The following is a 9,847-nucleotide window of genomic DNA, read 5'->3' as shown; positions in this document are numbered from 1 at the left end:
AACTTCACGTTTATAGCTCACAATGCTAGGGCCTATGACTCCTATCTGCTTCTGAACCCTTTGATACAGCAAGGCGTGGCACCCAGTGTCATAGCTCAAGGGAGTAAAATATTATGCTTTGTTGACCCCGCCTTCAAACAGAGATACATTGACAGCTTAAGCTTCTTACCCATGAGATTGGCTCAAATGCCAGAGGCCTTGGGTTTTGAAAACTCTGTCAAAGGCTATTTCCCTCATTTCTTCACATCTGAGGAGAATCTACATTATATAGGATCTTATCCAGCCCCCGAAATGTAACGGGTGTGATCAAATGTCTCCCAAAGAGCGTGAGAGATTCATGACATGGTACGAGACCGTAAGACATGGCACTTTTGATTTCCATAAAGAGATGGAATCATACTGTGACAATGACGTTGTTATACTTCGTGAAGGATGCCTCAGATTCAGAGAAGAGGTAATCAAAGATGCGGGCATTGACCCCTGGAGCTGTACAACTATTGCATCAGCGTGCATGAAAACCTATCGTACACACTATCTAACTCCTGAATCTATAGCTATCCCATCGCCAGACACTACCGACGCCAATTCAAGGCCTACTCTAGTGGTTCCATTCAATGGTTGGAGTACTTTGGCCCAGGATAAAGATATTTTTATCCAACATGCTTTGAATCGGGGGGAGAAGGCTTTTGGGCCTTACCATGTAGATGGATACACACAGATTGACGGGGTTGAGACAGTGTATGAGTACAACGGTTGTTTCTTCCACGGTTGTAAATTATGCTTTGTCCCCCACACCTTGTGTGTCCTAACCCAAAAGACTTTTGGGGAAATGTACCAAGAGTTTCAAGACAAACTGAATTCTTTAAAGGCTACTTACGGGTTAAAAGTTGTGGTTTTGTGGGAGCACGAATGGACAGCCCTCAAAAAGGCAGATCCTAGTGTTAAGGCCTTCCTTACCCATTATGACCCTCCAGAGCCCCTGGAACCGCGACAGGCCTTGTTTGGAGGCCGGACCATGCTTTGACATTGCGTTATGTAGCTCAACCCGACGAGACAATAGGCTATGTAGATTTTACATCCCTATATCCTCATGTAATGAGTTCCTCATTCTATCCTATAGGGCATCCTGAAATTATTCACAGCGACTTTGACGAACCCCAAAATTATTTTGGTTTAATCAAAGCGACTGTCTACCCTCCTAGGGGGCTGTTTATACCTGTGTTGCCTTACAAGGGTCCTAAAGGAAAACTTTTCTTTCCCCTTTGTCGCACATGCTGTGAAAACCACAACCAGGAAAACCCCTGTGATCACACAGATCAAGAAAGAGCCCTGACCGGTGTATGGGTCACTGTAGAATTCTCTAAGGCTTTAGAGAAGGGGTATCGTGTGGCCAAAATCTTTGAAGTGTGGAACTTTTCCAGGAAATCAGACACACTTTTTAAAGAGTACATCAAAACCTTCTTGAGATGCAAGCAGATGGCTTCAGGCTATCCTGCATCGGTCACAGATCAAGAAAGTAAAGACCAGTACATTCAAGACTACCATGACAGAGAAGGCATACTTCTTGACCCTGACAGAATAGAGGTCAACAAAACCAAAAGAAATGTGTCGAAATTGTACTTGAACTCCCTTTGGGGGAAATTAGCGCAGAGATGCAATATGCTAACAACTTCGATCATTAAAGACCCCGAAGAATTTTTGGAATTTGTTTTTTCGGACCAATACGAAATTTCACATTTTTCCTTCTTGAGTCAAGACATTGCCTTGGTGCAATGGAGGCGCCACCAAAAGTGGGTTCTACCCCCGGGTAATGTAAATGTGTTTCTTGCAGCATTTACCACAGCCTATGGCCGCCTTGAACTGTACACCCTCATGGAACAGCTTCAGAGGCGGGTTCTTTACCACGACACAGACTCTGTGGTCTATGTAAGCAAACCGGGGGATTGGACCCCCCCCACTTAGCAACTATCTTGGGGGTTTAACGAGTGAACTCGAAGAGGGTGACCATATTACAGAATGGTCCTCATGTGGTCCAAAAAGCTATGCTTTTAGGACTAAAGCCAATCACGTGGTGTTGAAAGCCAAAGGCGTGACTCAAAACTATGAAAATGCACCGCGTGTAAACTTGGAATCAATCACGCGCTTGGTCGAGGGGTTCGTAAAGGACAAGAATAGTGACTTGGAGATTTTGAGCTCCTACAACAAAATAGTGAGGGATAAAAAGGGGTTCCATCTAAGAAACGCACCACTCACTAAAAGATTCAGGGTAGTCTATGACAAGAGACAGCTATTGCCTGACGGTACCACATTGCCCTTTGGCTACTGACTTATGCTACAAGCCCCAGTGTGTCTTAAAGCTTAAGATATTATGACTGCTGTCGAGGGTTTTGACCCCCGGCTACAATTGCCTTTTTCAGCATTAATTGCCGGCCCTTCAAACAGTGGCAAAACTTTTTTTGTAAAAAGTATTTTAGAGAATTCTGAACATGTGTTATCTCAAAAGCCTGACAATATTGTATGGTGTTATTCATGTTACCAACCTCTGTATGATGAATTATTGAAGACAATAAAAATCAAGTTTGTTGAAGGAATACCCGATTCTCTGTCTGATGATGAACTTCTCCCCCCACATGTAAATAATCTGCTGGTTTTGGACGATATGCTATTTGCTGGTAGCGAACACCCTGAAATTGCACGAGCTTTTACCCAATATACTCATCATAGAAACCTGTCCGTGCTTTACTTGGTCCAGAATGTGTTTCACCAAGGTAAAAATAGTCGGACCATTAGCTTGAATGCCAACTACATGGTATTGTTTAAAAATCCTAGAGACAAACTGCAAATTAGCACTCTAGCTCAGCAGATGTACCCTGGACGGAAATCATACTTTATGGAGAGCTATGAGGACGCTACCAAAGAGCCATTTTCTTATTTAATCGTGGATTTAAAAGCAAATACTCCAGAACACCTTAGGCTACGTACAGGGCTGTTTCCGGGGGAGAGGCCTGCTGCATACCTTCCTAAAAAGTAAACGCTATGTCTCTGCGTTTAAAAAGAAACCTCCCCCTCTTGAGAAGGCTAGTAGGTTCTACAGCTAAAGAACGGAAGGCCATCTTGGGTCGCTGTTCTTCAGATCTCATATTAGCCCTATGTGAGATTGCTTTGAATCTTCTCAAAGGACGCATTCCACTCACCCTGAACCAATTGAAAAAATTAAGGAGACAAAAGACAGCGATCAAACTCTTTGCCAATAAAAGGGCCAGTCTTCAAAAGAAAAGACATAGTATACAACAGTCTGGGGGTTTTCTTCTACCTTTACTCAGTATAGCCGTGCCCTTCATCACCAGCCTTATTGCGGCCAGACGTGGTGGTTGAACACGTGGGTGTGATGGCCACTAAAATGTACTTGGTGCCTCAACAAGAGTTGGATAGACTTAAAAAACAAATGCAGGGTCCTGAAGATATCAGACAAACAGCGGAAAATGATTTGGATACGGCCATGAAGGATGTTTTGAACCGAAAAGGATTGAACCCCTATGATAAGATTCAAAAATACACAAACCTAATGCAAAGGTATTTGACTCGGGTAAAGCAAGGGGAGAGAGAGACTAACCATTTAACCCTTTCCCTACCGGACCCTTTAACAGATGTCGAACCTAACGATAGCCATGCCCCTGTAAGGCCTGTACCGTCGATCTTACCTAGTGGCGATAATATGTCGGGTGAAGCTCAAATGCCATTTGAAGATAAAGTTATGCATGACCTACTGACACATGTGCCTTTACGTAACAGGAAGAATGTTAAATACATTATGAACAAGATAAAAGACTCAAAGGGGATAGCTGCTTGGAACGACTCTGGAGAGTTTATCCTTCAGGGCTCTGTGGTTAGGGGGTCCCATATGCAGGACTTGCTTAAAAGTACCACGGCTGCCCACAAGGTTGCTGATGACCGAAGGCCTCCCGGCTGGCGTCAGTTTCTTAAGGCCCTGGCAATCCTCAACATCCCCCTCTCCGGTGTACCCAACCATAAGCTTCGTCAACAGATTCAAGCTTTAAAACAAAAGCCTTCAACGAGATACAGCACCCCTAAAGATGCCCCAACGACACCGGCCCCATATGAAAGCGATGATGCTAACTCATTTACTCCCATGAACGTCTCAGGACCTTTTCCTAAACCCGATCTCTCGGCGTGGTTAGACTTTTGAAAATGACTTTTGAATGACTATGATTAAATTCAATAAATTTTTTATTTGAAAAATAAGCAAGTTAACATTTGTGGCATTCTTGAAACATATGACGTGAGCATACGCCTTGATTACGCGTTCTTAAAGGACACACATTTGAACACTTTTGATATTTTCTAACAAAACAAGATACAAGGTTATCATTACTTCTTAAATCATCCTTATAAAGAGACATAACATCTTCAAAAGAAACTCCCCGGGCTCTTTGGCACAGGTAAAATACACAGTGGTGACCGCATGTAGTGGAAAGGTTATCTTGCACTTGTTTGATGTTGTAGTAGATCTTTGTACCGTTTAGGGTCAAAAAATCTTTAATAGATTTAGGGAAATGTGAAAAACCGGGGGGAAAGCCATAGGAATCAAAAAAAGTTGAGATTTTTCGTCCACCTTCCTGTTCTAATGTCATAGCTAGCCAATGTTCACCAGGCATGTGTTTAGGATGGGTATTGACAATAAACATTGCAGGCCTCTCAGACCATATCTCCATAGGTAATTCATCACAAGCCAACACTCCACAAAATTGTTTTCCAATCAAGCGGCTCATGAGCCCGTCCAACTCTTGGGTATTCATGTCTTTGTTCAAAGGTCCTTAATAATAATCCACTAAGACCTGTCTTCGGGCATTCACTTCCAAGATTGAATCAGAGCATGCGTAAACAATCATGCTAACTGTACAGGTTAAAGGTGTACGGAAACGCATTTCCAGCCTGAGGTTACCTTGGGACACCACAGACAGATTTCCTGAGGTGTCATCATCAGGTGATAAATTGAAAGCATACAATGTGTAACCCTCTGCAAAATCATTTCTGTCAATAGGTAAAGAGAGATCTTTTAGATGTCGCCCTGTAGCCAGGAATAGATTGTAAAATTCTCGCACAGATATGTTGTTATTAAATTGTGGTTGGAAAGCCTTCGCCGGAACCTGACGTCCGTCCTGACAGAGCGCTACATACTCTGCATTGAAGTGCTGAAAATTAAAGGGGTTTTTATCTAAACTGCCCGTATTAGAGGCGTGATCAACCAGACCTATAACCACATATCTAGGTAAAGGGCCTAGAAATAGGTTTTCTTGACTGCAGATTCTACTGCCCACAGGTATGCTAAAGGTTTTCATGGTAATTCTTTGGAGAGGGTAAAGGGCATTTCCTTTCATCAAAGCATGTGAGTGACCCAGGCGCACGGCCGGAGATACAGATACTTTTTTAATAAAAAGGGTTGCCCCCAACACTTTCAAACTAAAATCCCCGTCTTGGGGAGACATCAGGCAAAAATCATCCTTGGCCCTGGTTAATTTTAATCTTAAATCAACCGAATTTAAGAGTAACCGTTCTTGAAAGAAAATGTCAGAGTGTATAGGGCCTAGCAAATGAAACTCTCGAGATTCGGCGCAGTAGCGAGCTCGTGCCGCTAGTCCTTTGTTTGCACCGGTGGAAGGGTCTGTCGATTCCATAGAGGCTCCTGCAGTATCCTTGCTAAACAGCCCGGCGCTAAATTGGGTTTGAGAGTGTCTTCGGAGTAGTTTAGTAAACACTCCATGATGGCTCTATAAGGGTATGTAGCGCTGCTTTGACTGATTAGGCGTTCACCCAAAGTCACATCAACTTGGGAGAAAATGGTGGCCAAGGGGTAATTAATGAGACTCACTTTGGCATCGTCTGCAATATTAGACCCATCTCTTTTGGTCACTTTTAGACGTAAATGCACCAAGGTGTTGTTGAGGTCCAGATAGTTGTCACCATGGCCTGGTATGAAAAATTCGATAGGCCCGTTATCGGTAATAGCAGAGAGAGGGGCTATCTCCACATAACTGGATCTATCTATTGAATGCTGCGTTAACGGTGCCGTGAAAAGATCAAGTTCTGTCTTTATAGCTTCAGAGGACATTCGATGTAAAAGAGCCATGTCACTTATTCTTTTAGAAAATACTTCCTAGTATTCTTTTAGCCTGTTTTGGTACAGACCTCCTCACTTTACCCCGTCTTTGACTTACTGAGGTTCTTTTAACAGTTAACCGTCGCTTTTTAGGTGCAGGTCTACGCCTTAAACCAGGAGGTCTCTTTTTTGGCCTTCGTGACAATATCATAAGCCCCGAGCCTTCTTGATGCTCCACCTCTGGTGACGCCCTTCGGGTCATAGCATTGGCTACAACCTCACTTACTATATTTTTAGCCGCTGATTTTAAATGTGGTTTGGCTATGCTGAAGCCTCTCTTCATAAACGGTAAAACCATCCTGAAGAGGTTACGGAATATACCTCCTATCCCCGAACCATACATTGTCGGCGCTCCATGATATCCTGGTAGTCCATTACCCACTTGATCCACATAGTATGAAACATAACGGTTAGGGTCGAGCTGATGGAGCTCCATAACCCTTTTATTTGTATTATGTTTATAAATATAATACAGCTATTATATATGTAGAGAGGTTTTGGTGGGTCTAAAGTGGAGTTTTACAATCGTTTTACCATAAGTAAATTCAATGTTTTCGTTCTGATCCGTTTTAAGCTCAACCAGAATGTTTTCAATATAGTTCTTGCTGACATGTACGTAGTGCGGCTTGTCATAATTGACAGTGACGATGTCCCCATCCTTGCCGTCTATATGAACTGTTCGCAGGAGGGGCACACAGCTGTCTCCGACCCTTTGATAGGTTATGATGTCGGTATAGACAAATATGTTGTAAAAGCCTGCATGTATATCCGCAGGGAATGGGAATAATTTATCGTTCACATACGTCCATTTATTGGGACCCATCCCCAACATGTAGGATAAATTACCGCTGGTCTTTATACCTCCGTTAGCAGGCCCTGAGATTTGTATCCTTTTATGGATTGGATTGTAGAATAGGAATATTTCCATCTTGTTCAGGGTTAGGTGTTCATTCAACTCTGAGACGATCCTGTCGACGGTTCTATAGAAACCTTTTTTAAGCTTAATAAGTTTCGCAGGTTCCGAGAACCTTTTGCAATAAAAATCACGGTCCTTAGCTTTGATATTATACCAACTATGGGGGTATGTAATCTCGCTGAGACCTACTTCCCAAGCCTCTGATAACTCTATAGGCTTTGGAAAATTGGTTGTATACTTCGAACTCTGATTATTACGATATATCTGTGCCGACGCATTACTGGGGAGAGTCAGGTAGAAGCCGCTGTGTTCCATGATGCCCAACTGTGTACACGCGAATGATGCGCTAGTTATCATGACTAGGGGTTTAAATTAACCCCCGTTGCCTCCACCACATCCTGCTCCAATACCCAACTGTTGAACTTTTGAGGCCAGTTTTTCCAGCGGACCAGCAACCATTTTTTACCCTTTTCTCTCTTCTGATCTAGAATCTCCTCCACGTGAAAGACTTTGTCTTTACCCAACTGGACCTTCTGTAATTCCTTCTCATAAAAAGATCCCTCTATAAGATCCCCGTCATAATCTTTTAATTTGTAGACCGGCGGAATGCGTGGCAGACATTCGGTAACGGTAAACAACTCCGAGCTAAAGCCTTGTTCGTATTTTTTGTCGAAAACACCCCTCAACTTTGATATACGCACCAAGTCACCCACTAGGAATTTAAAAGTCATTTTTTTCTTACGGCGAAGTGGGAACAAACCATACATATTTTTAAAGACTTGAAAAGAGTTTTCCGAAGAGACCTCCGAGGGCTTCATACGTATAGTCTTATGGTAGCTGTGGTTGTAACCGTTTACTAAATCCTGAACTATGTCTGTATATCGGTTGGTGTTGTGAGCTGTAAAATAGCGCCACATCCGCTCTTTCAAAGTCCTATTAAAGCGTTCCACAACCGAAGCTTTCAAATCAGAGCCTGTAGCAAAATGTACTATATTATACTTATTCATTAGCTTCTGAAATGTTTGATTAAAAAATTCTTTTCCGCCATCCGTCTGCACTTTCTTGGGGGCGCCTCCTGCCTTCAAGATCGATTCAAAGGCCCTGGTCACCTCTGCCCCGCTCTTATTTTTTAACACCCTTACATAGGCTAATTTAGAGAAAATATCTATAACCGTTAGCATGTAGCGATTTCCATCATTTTTATCGGCAAGGGACTGCATGTCACATAGATCCGCCTGAAATTGGGATAATGGATGCGTAGAAAAAACTCTATTTCTTGGAAAATGTTTTCTTACAGGTTTATGTAGAGTGTAGGCATCTTGCTCTGATAACCATTCATTCACTTTAGCATCGCTTAACAGACTACCTGTTTCTTCGACTATAGCTCTCTGTAAACGCTCTTTACCCCCATAAGACCCGGGGTTAGAGGGATTATAATATATGTTTTTCAACAGCTGCTCAGCCATCCTTCTTGCCTCTCTGAGGTACAATAACTGTAATGAGCCACTTTCATATAACGACAACATTTCAGTTTGTGAATTTTTATTTTAAGAATGCAACAATTATTACGTATACAGACAATTCAGGATTTGTTGCAAGATACAAGTCCCCGTTTTCTCAACAATCACAGCATGCAACACCCTGTATATATTGTTTAGATTTACAGGTTTGTTTCGCTGAATTTTTAAAACACACACGTCTGATATATAAGTATATAAACAACAAATATGATACACATTCACATTAAAGGGTGGTTCAAACAAATAATGTAAAATCTTAGCCAAAGTTATTTCTAGTTCTTCAGAATCCTCAACAAGCCTTGATACCATATGTGACCATTGTAAACTCTCGCCCGTATGTCGGACATGTTTCATGATTTGCTCCATTTTTAACACACGCTCTACAATAACCCCTGTATTGTGGGTTGTGTAGAACTTTACATTGTTCACTTTATTTTCAATAATCTGATGCATAACATTTGTAAGGTCTCTCAAAAGAAAAAATGTATTTATTCGCTCAAACATCGTAGACACATAGTTACCCATAGCTCTAAATAAACAAAATGTCACTCGGTCTCTTGGGATTTATTGAGCCAGAAAAGCATCACATCAGCCATCACAGCTTCCCTGTATTTGTTGTCGTCCACCAGGGTGTGTCGGATTTCTTTGAGTTTCTCATGGATGAAGAGGGCCTCCTTCAGTTCATGTAGGAAGGCTTCGGTTACCCCGTAAACTCTAGGGATAGACGGCGCAATACCCATAGACTCCAGGGCGATGACCAGCGCTGGTATAAAACGGCAGGACCACAGTCTTTTCACCAGCTCCTCAAAATGATTGAAAAAGTAGTATCTAGGAGGGTCGTAGAGGCAAGGATGACGACGCTGGCTGGGATGATTGATCTCACAGCCGATGCATTTTTCTCGTATATATTCGCCAATCACCACGTTTAAAAGTGTAGCTACAGAGGCCTTGATTGTATCCACAAAAACAGTACTGGCCACCCCATCAAACACATCCTCAGGCTGGGTAAATGTCGGGGGTGTCACGGGTCTTGCCAGGGGTGCGTAGAGTGTAGGGCTTCGTGGCATAGAGTCTTTAGTGTCGGGCCCCCATGACGTAGTGGCTTCCTCGTAGATGGTCTGGAGATCCATGGTGTATGCTGAAATGAAGAACTGTCTGCTTTTTTTCTTTTTATTGTAGAACAAGGCCCTTGGGTATCTGGGGGGGCGGGGTTAAAGCATCCGCTTACTTAGT

Source organism: Oncorhynchus kisutch, linkage group LG7 (assembly GCF_002021735.2).
Source record: "Oncorhynchus kisutch isolate 150728-3 linkage group LG7, Okis_V2, whole genome shotgun sequence".
NCBI lineage: Eukaryota > Metazoa > Chordata > Actinopteri > Salmoniformes > Salmonidae > Oncorhynchus > Oncorhynchus kisutch.
This window is presented reverse-complemented; position numbering follows the sequence as displayed.